This window comes from Motacilla alba, chromosome 12 (genome assembly GCF_015832195.1).
Source record: "Motacilla alba alba isolate MOTALB_02 chromosome 12, Motacilla_alba_V1.0_pri, whole genome shotgun sequence".
Lineage (NCBI taxonomy): Eukaryota > Metazoa > Chordata > Aves > Passeriformes > Motacillidae > Motacilla > Motacilla alba.
In genome coordinates this window covers 8,042,925-8,055,371 of record NC_052027.1, presented here as the reverse complement: position 1 = coordinate 8,055,371, position 12,447 = coordinate 8,042,925, and the positions used below count along the sequence as shown (strand labels likewise).

At 36.6% G+C, this 12,447-nt stretch overlaps 1 protein-coding gene across 4 annotated transcripts in view; it reads right to left on the bottom strand.

Moving 5' to 3' along the window:
- FHIT (fragile histidine triad diadenosine triphosphatase) overlaps positions 1–12,447 on the bottom strand; it is a 530,314-nt gene that overhangs the window by 425,236 nt on the left and 92,631 nt on the right. The gene's annotated exons all lie outside the window — the stretch shown is intronic.

Here is a 12,447-nt window from a genome sequence, read left to right as displayed (position 1 = left end):
TGATCTTTGGTTAATCACATTTTCAGACCTAATCTGCTTTATAGCTAGAAGGTAGATGAAACCATGCCTGTGGTGCGTGAGAGAAAGCAACCTCCCATCATGTCTCTTCCACCTTCTTCTATTTGCCCATTACCAAAACCCCTCAAACCCCCAGAATACCTTCACTATCAGCTTAGTGCAGGAGCCTGAAGGGAGATGTCTGGGCCAAAATTTAGACAGCTTGGCACAAACCTCCTGGCACGTCCCACTATGAGAAATTCTCCACAAAATAATTATAACTAATGTCAAAAAATACATCCAACAGCAACAGAGGGTAATATGCAAACGATGTTTGTAATTAACCACTTGTTCTGAAAATACTAATATAATTTCATTTCATAGATTCATTAATAGCAAATTAAACCAATTATTTATATTGCTGTACCATAGTTTGTGCTCTGTGCATTATGCAACTAAATAGCATTGATAAAACTACTACACTGCTATGCAGAATGTAATTAGAATTGCATTTTGCATATGCAATTGCTGCTGTACTATAATAAAGAATTAACTGATAAACAAGATTCAGGATACAACCATTTGTCCTCTTTCCAATCATTATATTTCGTAATGAAATGGCATTGCTCAATTTAGCTCCTAAATATCTTAACAGAGAATAATGAACTTGAGATGTTCTGGAAAGCAGGCTAGGGAATGCTGTGTCGATAACAGCATTGTGTTCCCATGGCAAGAATGAACTGGCAAAGTATACAACATAAAAAAAGTTCATTTTGTGATAAGGAAAACATTGTGCTTACGCTGTATTGAGTTTGTCCCTTTTCCTTTTTGTGCATGTGTCTTATTTCTAATGCATCATAGCCAAGTATTTGTGCTTTATTTCATCATTCTACAAAGACATAACGTGGGGAAAAACAAGACTGAACTGTACTGCAAAATGGCTCATTCCTGAATTCCTGCTTTCTATTCTTCCACTTCAGTCCAATATGGTTTTTCTGTGGACACTAAATAACAATGACAAACAAGCCCAAAAAAACCCCAAAACACACACAAAAAAACCCCAACCAAACCAAGAAAAAAAAAAAACCCAAAAAACATCAACCAAAAACCCAAAACAACAACAAAAAAAAAAATACCAAACCAGAACAGTCACTAATTCACTGAAATATAGTGAGATATCACCCTCTGTTCTTGCGGTAGCAGCAGTTTTTAAAGAGGGTTCTCATTAAAACACCCAAAGCACCATCATTCCCCAAATCTTACATGCAGGAGACAGACTAGAGAATGTTCTCTCCCAAAGGATCCAAGTGGTTTTTAGAACTGAAGTTCACTAGTAACACAGTGAGAAAAGCAATGCTGCCACACTGCAAGTTCTCCTCATCCTGAAAACACTTTACAATATTAAGCTAGCATCATTATCCCTTTTTTATTGAACAAGGCACAAAAGGATAAGTAACATGGCAAATGTCTTAACAGCAAAAAAGCTGGAGACAGAATTTAGATATGACATCCTGTTCCTTATCCTCCTTGCAAGGCTACAGAGCTTCACATTTATCCTATAATTTACATGAAAATACAAAGCCTACTAGCATTAGAGTATCTTTGTGCCAAAGGAAAGTTAAAATGTATTAAAAATACCATGACAGCAGCCTGCAAAACCTTCTCTAAACTGGCTGCTAGTACACACCAGTGAGAACATCTCAAGCTGACCTGTAAAATTAATTCCTTGTTCTTTTCAGATGAATTTAGCTAGAACCAGAATTTGTGTTAATATATTTTAACAGAATTGCAACGTCCTGTTTTATACTTCATTTGACAACAAATACAAACAGTGCATAAACCTCAAATATTGACTAGCTCCCAGAATAGGAGTGTGTAACATCCAAAATCTAAGTGTTTCTAAAATATTTTGGAAGGAAAACGTGTCATCCAAGGAAGTGAAATAGCAGGTCTTTTCCTAGCCCTTTCATTTTGCATCGTCAGATTAATCCCCAGAGTAATTTCACTCATTAGAACGGGTTTGGCTGATTATGTTTGACCTAAGCTCTACTGCTACCACATTAGTGCTTGTTGATTTGTTAATTAAAAGTGCAAGTCCATCAAGCTAGTCACAAAAAGGAAAACCTCTTCAGAAATAGTAGTCTCTGTAGCTCCTAATTTCTCCATGCCTAAAGCCAGTTTAGTACACAGGAGAGCAAACTATAAAGGACATTTTCTGTTCTTTATGCAAGAGAAATGAGTAATAAAAGGTATCAATTATTCACATTGCTTCCCAGCAGTTCAGAATCTCAAGAAGCACAAAAAAGCTACACTACTTTTGAGCAAAGAGCAAAAAATTATTCGGTGAAATGCAGGTATCTCTGTACAGAGAATTTGTCTATATACATTTGGAAGCAAGAAAAACAAACCCATCTTGTTTCCTTTCTCTCAATTTGTTAATAATATGGGTCCTTTGCTGAAGTATCAATTCCAGAATTGAAAACTAAGATGAGAGAAGCCACTGAATAGCTCATACTTGGCATTACCATGCCAAAAAATATTGCCTTGCAAGAGTTTATGCTTCTGGAAATGTTGAGAAACCACACTTTGCCCTTTGCCTCCCTGACTTGAATCAGCTGTACTTGGGCACCAAGAGCTGAACATGTGAAGAACTGCTCTCACAGTTGCAGGGCTTGTTGATGTTGGAAACATCACTGTGTATATATATCGTATGTATTGGACAAAGTCAGCTCCCTGTGGGTCTTGTGTTTTTTTATTGGTTTGGGGTTTTGGGGAGTGTACTTTTTTGCAGGGGGAGGTTGTTGGGGTTTTTTTGGTTGTTGTTTGTTATTACTTTGTTTCCTTTAAGAGAAGAAACAGTAATGAAAGGAACATGAAAATATGAAGTGTCAAAAATGCTTCAAAATGTTTCTTTATACTCAATGATTAAACCTTTGCATGAGAATGCAGATTAGCATTTTAGAGTTAGGGTTTGTGTTAAAAGAGTTAATGAAATAAGCAGAGAATAAAACCAGGGCTTTTTATTCTAAGTGCTGCCTTATGCACGGTCACCATAGCCCAGACTGCAAAAGCTGAGCAGAAAAGGCATATTGGCTTTCTAAGCTTTGTAAAAGTAACCACTCTATCCATCAGGCATTTGATGAATTTGCTCATTACAGCTCTTCTTAACAGAGAAGACTCAACAAAAAAACTGAGTTTTGTTTTTTACTTTTCCCAAAGTCCTTAAATTATTACATTACAGTGGTTTAGAATATTGATATCACCATGCATTTTCTAAATAATTAAATACAAAGAATAGAAAGGGCTAGCTTTCCTTTATAGTATTTTCTTAATGAACTCAAGAGGGAAAAAAGGATATCAAGAGTTTATGAAGTGTTTAAACATAAAACCAAGGAATTATAGATAAAGTTCCAAGCCATTAATCCATTATATACTGAGAATTGGACAAGCCCAGTGAGATATCCTTTCCAGAAATGAATTGAGCAAAGCCATCAGCAAATAGTTAACACTCTGAACCTCTGAAACACTCCTTGATTCAATTCAAGCTGCAAACCTCTATGTTTAGAAGCTAATTTACACTGGAATCTGGAATTTAATCATCTCTTCTCATGAATTTGAAAAAGGATGATTTTACTTCACATAGCCTAAATTAACTTTGAAATTTTGCTACACATAGTAATATAATATCTAGTCAGATATGCTGGTCTTACCTTGAAATAAATTAATTGCTTGACTCGTCCTCTTAATATTATCCTCATGTTGATAAAATTTCCCTAGGCAGCATTATGAGTGGCTCTGGTCTTTGTTTACATAGGATGGAATATATATATACACATATATAGATATACATATAAAATCACATAAAAATCATCAGGAGTGGGGAAAGAAACAGGTTTGTTAGACAGGAGGTGAGAAGAGATGAAGGGGAAATAAATTTCTGTTTGATCCAAAGTTCACGGATTTCCAAATAAATAAATCAAAGGCCTTGGAAATAATTTTGTTTAAAAATTCTATTTGCAAAGTGAGGACATTGTTGAATTTTCCTTTTGCTGTTGTTGTTCTTTTGAAGTCAATAAAACCTGAGCCATTATTTACATCACACTTACGGCAAGAAGACTACCAAAGTGATTAGCTATTTATTTCCAAAAGTGCTCTAAAGAATCCTCTGGAAGGGAAAATTCTGAGAAGACTAGATGTACAGGCAGTAAATAACATGGGAAGTTTATGATTTTCTTTTCCTCAAGAAACAAATTCTGCAATCAGTAACAAGAGAGAGAAAACCCATAATCAATATGAAGAGAGCCCTTCCTATGCTTCAGACTGTATGAAGGCAGATGTGTTTTTTGATAAGAGTCCTCTAGCTCAGGAAGAAAAATGTCAAGTATTTGCTTGATCTAGCGGGTTTATTCTTGTTCACCATTTGAAGAGAACAGCAAGTTCTGTGATCCTTCTAAACCAAGGTCCTGACCTTCACTTACTCACAATGCAATCAGGATGGCTCTTCAGAAAGTCAATCAATGGGATGTTAGAATATGCAATTGTTAGTTAACACACTGAAGATTTAAACTGGTTTATTACCACCATGCTGGGCTCTATCAGTTCACAGGAGTTCATACCAACAGATTTTCCACAGAACAGGATGTGAGAACAGCCATTTTTATGGAGACTAAGAAATTTTCCAAAGAGAAACTCTACAGAAGAATATTTCACAAAAAGTGCCCTTCTTATTTACAGTCTATGCTATTTCTCATTTTTCATAACCTGTTATTTACAACAGAATATAAAATGTTATCTGTATCAAGTCCTCTGTGATATATTAACATACCCAACAAGCAAAACAGTAACAGCATCTGTAGGTAGATAAAAATACCTAGTGTTGTAATCTTTCCCTATTTTTGGCCCTGAACATAAGCAAAGGTATGATCTTCTCTGTTTGGGGAAGCCTCAGTGGCTCTGCAGCCAGTCCCTGTGCACATCCACTTTGAGTTCCAGCACAGACACAAACAGCCAGGGACAATCCCTGACAGGAGTAACACTCTGAGGTGATGACCAAACCTGCTGAAACTGTGTTCCTTGTTCAAAACATCTGGATTATCAGCACAATTCAGCTCCTGTGGACATTGCAGTGCCTTCTCTGAGCCCCCAGCACTCAGCCAGGCAAAGCAAGGAACTGAACAGCCCCTCAGGTGAAGCTGGAGCAGCAGCAAGCAGGAGCAATGTGCAGCACTTGGTGCCAGCCAACCATGAAGGCATGTGAGATCAACTGCACCTTGCATTAGAACAGAAAAGCTGGTTTTAATTACCTTTAACCTTACTGAAATCATCAGAACCTGTAACTTCCATGCCACTGGCAAACTGACCTCCGTGGCTTTGTTGTAACTATTAATAATAAAGCAATGATAGTAAATTATGGGTGTTCATGCATAAAAGTAATTTTTCTGATTAGGCAATTCTAACTTAATTTGGAAACAAATATATTTCTGCCTTCAGGAAAAGAAAACTGAGAAATAAGTCAAATAAGGAGATATCTGCTTTACTATTTAAGGTAGGGGGAAAAAGGGTTTAAAGTTAATTTTTCAGTAATTATGTGTAACCAGAAAAGAAGGTTTCTTTTTTCCATCATATCAAGAGGGATGAGAAAATATTAAAGCAATGGAGAAATTAGACATTTATTATTAAAACAAAGTGATACTGAATCATGTGAATAACACACTCACAAAATAAACTACAGCAAAACACAAAAATCAGAATAGAAATCCTCTCTCTGACCTTGAGAGCCAGACTTCTCTTCACCCTAAAAGAAAAAGGGGCTGGAACACAGGTATTTGTCTCAATCCCGAACAGGTTTATTCACTCTGTGATAGCAACAGTTGCCTTTAACCCAAATCCAAGACTAAACCATTCCTCAGCCAGAGCACATCTTTAACACTTGTAACATACTCCAGATCTCCTAACAAGATGTGAAGCTGAGTGTACAGCCTGGTAACATTAAACACCTTTGGGCTGAGATTGAAATAGGATCAAGTTGTTTGTATTAGATAAGGTTTTCTTCTCCAGCAAAACCAGCACACCACTTACAAGTATGACCAAGAGATGCTGCAGCACAAAGTAAAGATATTGAAATAATCAACTGGAAGTATAAACAAGTAAATATTCCATTTTGTTTCATTTCCAGAAGAAAAAATAAATTTAAATATCAGACACAATATGCTTCATGGATAAGGCTCTACACATATAGAGAATTAGCCCAAAACTAGCTACTACATCACAACTATAAAATAGTCTGCAGATGGGAAAAACAAGTGACCCTTAACCTTTGGTTTAACTGCATATTACACAAAACAAATTGGACAAGCAAAACAATTTTCTTTTCAGAATTCACACAAGAAAATGCTATTTGCAGAAGGCTAAAAATGTTCTCCCAATATTGCATGGTATTTGGATTATCTATTATATCAAGAGGCAAAAAAAGTAAACATCTTGAAAATTAGATCCACTTGTCATGGAAAGTTTGTGAGGAACAATAAAAGAGGCTCCAAATTGACGTTCATCAAAAAAAAAAAAAAACCCAATGCAATTGGGCTAGTATCAAAATTCAAATGGGAAAAGAAATACAAGATATAAAGGTTCTCAGACTGTTTCTAGTAAATTAAAAATATAACCTTTCATGGGTCCTTTGCCAAATATTTGTATGCAGCAAGGACCAGAAATACGAGAACATCAATCAGCATCAAACAAAGGGTCTGTAATGGATTGCTAGAAGTCCTACCTGTAATCTGTCATTCCTTTTAAACAGAAAGATAAACATGTTAATGAAATTAAGAACTGGATTAAGCAAAGTCAGTATGGAAAACTCTGGAAGCCATCAAGCCACAGGAAGAAAAAAATCCTGGAAGGGATATTTCCAACTTAAATACTCTAAAAGGAAACAAAAGTGGGACAGGTACAGTCAAAGCATGAAACAACAAAGTTCTCTCAACAATATTTCATGGTCAAAGCTTGTTGTCATACTTTTTGATTATCTCACCTCAGAAATAGAATTTTTTTGCATAGGACTCAAGAAGCTGTGGGTCAGCTCCATTCCACATTTCCATCTGCCTGATATGCAAACAAAACTGATACTGAAGATGCAAATGTCACAGAATCATAGAATAGTTTGGATTAGAAAGGATTTGAAAGAGCATCACTATCTCAGGAGACTTCCCCTCTGCAAGAGATCTCTTCAGGCAATACTGATAGGGTTTCATTCATTTACTTCTATTAAAACTGGTTTAGAAAAAAATTGGAGTTCAGTCCTCAGAAGGTATAACAGCCATTCTTTGAAAATTCCATGGAAAAACCTAAGCTGCTCTCCATATCAATCAGAGTATCCTAAAAATATAATTAAAAAGGAGAGAAATTCCAGTGCAATAGAAGCTTAGAGGCAAATCTCACTTTGCATGGATTTTCTTATGTACACATCCTGAGCACTACATCAGAGTATCCTCTGTGAAAGGTAAGACTACTCGAAACACACTTGTCCTTCTACTCCTCATCCCCACATGGATGTGCTCCTCCTCCCTGTGACAGTTCAGGCTCAGTTATCCCATGGCACTGTTCAGCTCCCCTCCCTGGATTCAGTAAACCTTGTCTTTGACACAGTTACGTACTGCAATGCTGCTGCTCCTCTGAGGAACAGCAGAAGTCACACAGAATGTTTCACAAAGGCTAGAGCCCTGTGTTCCACAAGTTCACAGGGAGCACAGAGCACTACCCCATTTACCAGAGAACCAAAGAGAGCCCATCTCTGAGCAGCTGACATTTATGCTGAGACACCAGGCCACTGAACACCCATGGGATGGGGTTGCCCCTTTGCTCCAACAGGAAAATTAATTTCCTGTTTTATTAATATCTCATCACTGCAACACAGTGCAACTCCAGGCATGGAAATCACAGTAGAGAATAATGGGCATCTTCTGTCTTTACAGAAAGGGCCCCCATTCTCCTTGTAACACGTGTAACTCTCATAAAACACAAGCACACTAACACAGCACATTAAACCCGGTGAACTGGAACATCCTTTATGAAGGCCAGTCCTGTTATCCCTTTGTTGGGCAGTAAATCAGCCCATCCTGCATGCACCCACTCACTCACAGACAGGGCTGTCTCTGTAGCACTCAGAGGTTAATGCAGCCCTTCCTCAACTCCTGACATTGGGGGTGCCATTGCACATGCCCCTTTACCCTTTTTTATGTTTGCATCCAGTTGAAGAATACTTCAGAACTAAGAGAGCCATCAAAGCTTCTCCTCACATGTGAATTCACGGGTTTGCCAAGGTGTGATCAGTGAATCCTGTCAAAACTTACACATGGAATGCCAGCTGTATCACTTTTTGTTAATCACTTTGGTTCTTTAGCCCAAGGCCAGTATTTCTTTTGATCAATATAAATCTTTTCTGTCATCTTATTTTCGCTGTCACTTTGTGAAGTATTATGTTGCTGAGTCAAGATCTTCATTTATCCCTGGTACTGCAGTCCTGTTCTTCCTGACAGCTACCCTGTGAATATATCATTATCAATCTCCCTGATCCTCCCAGGTTTGTACATAAATTCACCTCTCAGGAATTGACTTCCATAAAGTCATAAGTCCCACCCCATTAAATGCTACTTGCTGCAACACAGGCATTACTTGAAACCAGCACTACTGAGAGACATGTTTGTTGTGCTCTCTGGTGAAGAAAAACATTCAGCAACAACAGGAGTAAAAACATGGACCCTGGAAGCTCCAGCTAATTTTTCACACCCACACAAAGTGCCATTCAACCTAACACTTGGTGCAGTATCACCTCCCCCGTCACACTGGAACACCCCTTTATACTTTCATAAAAATACTGATTAAACCCTTACAGAAAAAAATAGTTCTTGATTTTATACCCTTAGCACACAGTTAGTGTCAAACAAGTATTTTGTATGCACAACAGTGAGACCTTTGCATGCATACATCATGAAGCAGAATCCTTGCCATTTCAAACAGCTGAAAATGGAAGCATTTTATCTCTGCACTGCTACCCAGTATCAAAATCCAGCATTTTTCATATCGGTTAAGCAGAACCCCAGTCCTGAGTCAGGAGGAGGATAATGCACAGCTTTCAGAAACACTGTCATTACTGGCAGAGATTCACTGCTGGAATAAACTGTAGTACTGCTATAAGAGTATTATCACTCTTCATAGTGCAACACATTTTTAATCAATTCAGAAAACACTTGAAAGTTTGGGTCTTTCTGTATTTTTTTCCCTCCATCCTGCTTGTGCACACTCCAGAACATAACACACCAACTATAGTTTGCAGCCAGGGAAAACAGATAATGAGAATATTTAAATACTAGTACTAATTAAAACTTCTCTCCCTCTCATTCCTATTCACTTCTTAACTCTACGACCTTTGCATTTTGTTATCTGGGTAATAAGCCCATGTCCACAAACAAATACACACAGGTATTTCTGTCTGTATTTACACCAGTGTAAGACAAATGAAATTAATTTGCTCTCAACCATCCAGAAGCTGACGAAGTCTGTGACAGGAAACAATGTCTGACTCTATCATATCACCCCATGATAACAGAAAAACCAATTGGCCCTTATATGGAAACTGCCTGCCAGGTTTGGTAATTAAATCCAATATTACCATTTCAAGGTATTTATGTGCATCTTCAAACACAGAAGAACTTTCAGAATTACCAATCTGATATTAGACGTCTTAATTCTTAGTCTTAGCTCAGCCAAAACCACCATTGCATTTGTTGGCATGAGCAGTTAATTTTCAGTACCCTTTCCTACATCTACCCCTTCAATTTCCTAATTATATCTAATTTTTGAGCAGACAACTGTATTACCATAGCAAATAACAAGGAAAATCAATCACAAGCATAAGCAGAGCAGAGAAGGATACTGACATCTATCCCTGTCCCTTGTGTGTGTGATTTTCACAGCTGCAGCCATTCAGGCCATCAGTAAAAAAGGAGATCACATGGACACCCTCCCACAATCAACAGGGATTTGGGGAAGGTGTTTTGGAGGAGATATTTTAAGAAATAAACATTTTCAACATGTAATTGTTCAATTCACCAAACTTTCCCAGTCTCATCAAAATGCCAATTTCTTTGTCACCAAATGTATTCTGCCAGTGTTTCTGCATAAAATCCCTTTTGATCCTTATATGCCAAGGGAACACTATTTAACATGGTAGCTACACTTGATCAGTACTTCAGAAGAGAAAAGAAATATTATAACCAATATCTCTGGACAGCTTATTAATGGCAGGAAATCTCAACAAGCCACATTAGGATATAATTAACAACTTATGGCTAAAACAACAGGTAAGTAGATAGCTGCATTACTAAAAAACATCTGTTAGGAAATGTTCTTGTTTACAGCAGCTACTTCTTTTTTAGGGTTTTAGCATTCTTCTCCTTAAAGCAATTTATCTTATTCTGCAAACAATGCCGTATGAGTTGAGGGATTTTTTTTTTGTGTGTATGTTAACAGAAAATATTAAACACTACTTCTGTCACCTTTCTTCTGAAAAAAATCTCCTTAGTCAGACAGCAGACAGGCCTGTCCCCCCAAAAAGACCATTTCTATTTATTTATCCTGATAAAACAGAGAAGTGCGTGATAATTCTAGACAGAGACCTATTTGGATCTCATTATCTCCACACTTGTTTCAGTTACTGCATTTTTCCAAGACTGTATGTACCTTGGCAAGGGATCATTCCTTTATTATAACTGGTAAAATATTTTATGTCTTCTCATATGAAGCATGCAACACAAATAATCTTCACTTATTGTATAATAATAATATAGGTATGCACTGTCTGGTACACTTCATTGCCTAAATGGATTTTAGAAGGTAGATTTTGGGTTTCTTTAGTCCAAAAAAATTCTTAATTTCTGAACTAAAATGCATTTTCAGAATATCAAATCATTTCTTGTTTTCTTGATGACTATGCAAGTAGGCAATGATTTTTAATGTTAGCTCTTTGTACCATTTATCTTCTGAAGCATTAACTGATTGAAAAATTGAATTTTATTTTCAAAAAGAAATCAGAAGCAAATACAGCATTTATATTCTTCAACATTAGGTATTATAATAAAAACCTGCAGTAATTCAGCAGAATTATTATGGAGCTCCCCAGTAAAAACCTGTCACAGGGAGAAAATAATAAATAATAGACTGTCCATCAAGCCAGGTGAGCCTTCACTGTGCTGTGAAATGTACTCTGCAGCAGGGGTGGATCAAAAGTCACTTTCTGGAGCACAAATGGATGAAAACATATATTTCTAAATCCTAATACTTGATCATTCCAATTTTGTATACTCTCCTCTGCAAAGGGAAGGGCTTAGAAGTCAGCTTTAGCATATTTCTTCTAGCAGCTCTTGTGGTGAATGAAATTTTGACAAATAATAACTATTGAATGTTTGCAGAAAATTTACAATATTTGGAGATCATAATTAAAAGCTAGATTATATTACTATTTATTATTTAAGGGGCATAATCAGTGAATGCCTTAACTGTGTTTAATATCTAAAATATGCAAGGATGCCAACAGAAAATAATTATTGGTTTAAATAGGACCTATTTTAACTATGACTAACCAAGACAGTTACAGTGTTAATAATTCAATGTTGCTTGAAAACCACTCTCTTATGATTGATTTATACAGACTGAAGCAGGCACATGTTTTATGCTACAGGTGGATGCGAGGTCGTAAGAAACCACTTTACAGTCTTCCCAGAAGTACAGTGTCAAAAAGGTCACCTGTGGTAAAGGATCTTTTGGATTAGTCTTTCAAATCAATGCATGAATTAAAGGCAATTTACATATAAATGGGCTAATACTCTGGCTTTGAAATTAGATGAATTTTTAAGAGATTTAAGAAACAGCAGAAAAGGTCAGTTAGGCATTAAGTATACATAATGCAATTTTTAAAAACTCTTTGTCTTGGAACTGCATGTTTCTGGTTTATTAATATTTTGTATTCATAGCCTGTTTTTTCTCAGAAAGATGCTGCCAGCTATTTGTGTGCAACTGCAAAAATAATCCATGCCAGAGGGAGAAGATTTCAGGTAAGTATAGTTTCAGACATAGAGACTGAAATTTTGTTAATATTAAAATATTCTGAAATAATTTTTCTTTTTATAAGAAAAAACTAAGAAGCTGCAATCAAAATTAGTTAAGTTTATTATACACTGGAAAATAAACAAAATTTTAGGGATACTTCCCATATGAAAGGCAGGGGTGAGGTTGAGCCCGGGAAGGGGGGAAGGGGTAAGAGAGGGAGAAAGGTGGGTTTAACATTTGGTTTTATTTCTCTTTACCTTGTTCTGACTTGATTGGTAATAAATGAAATTAATTTTCCCAAGTCAGATCTCTTTTGCTGGGATGGTAATTTGTGGGTGATCTCTTGACACA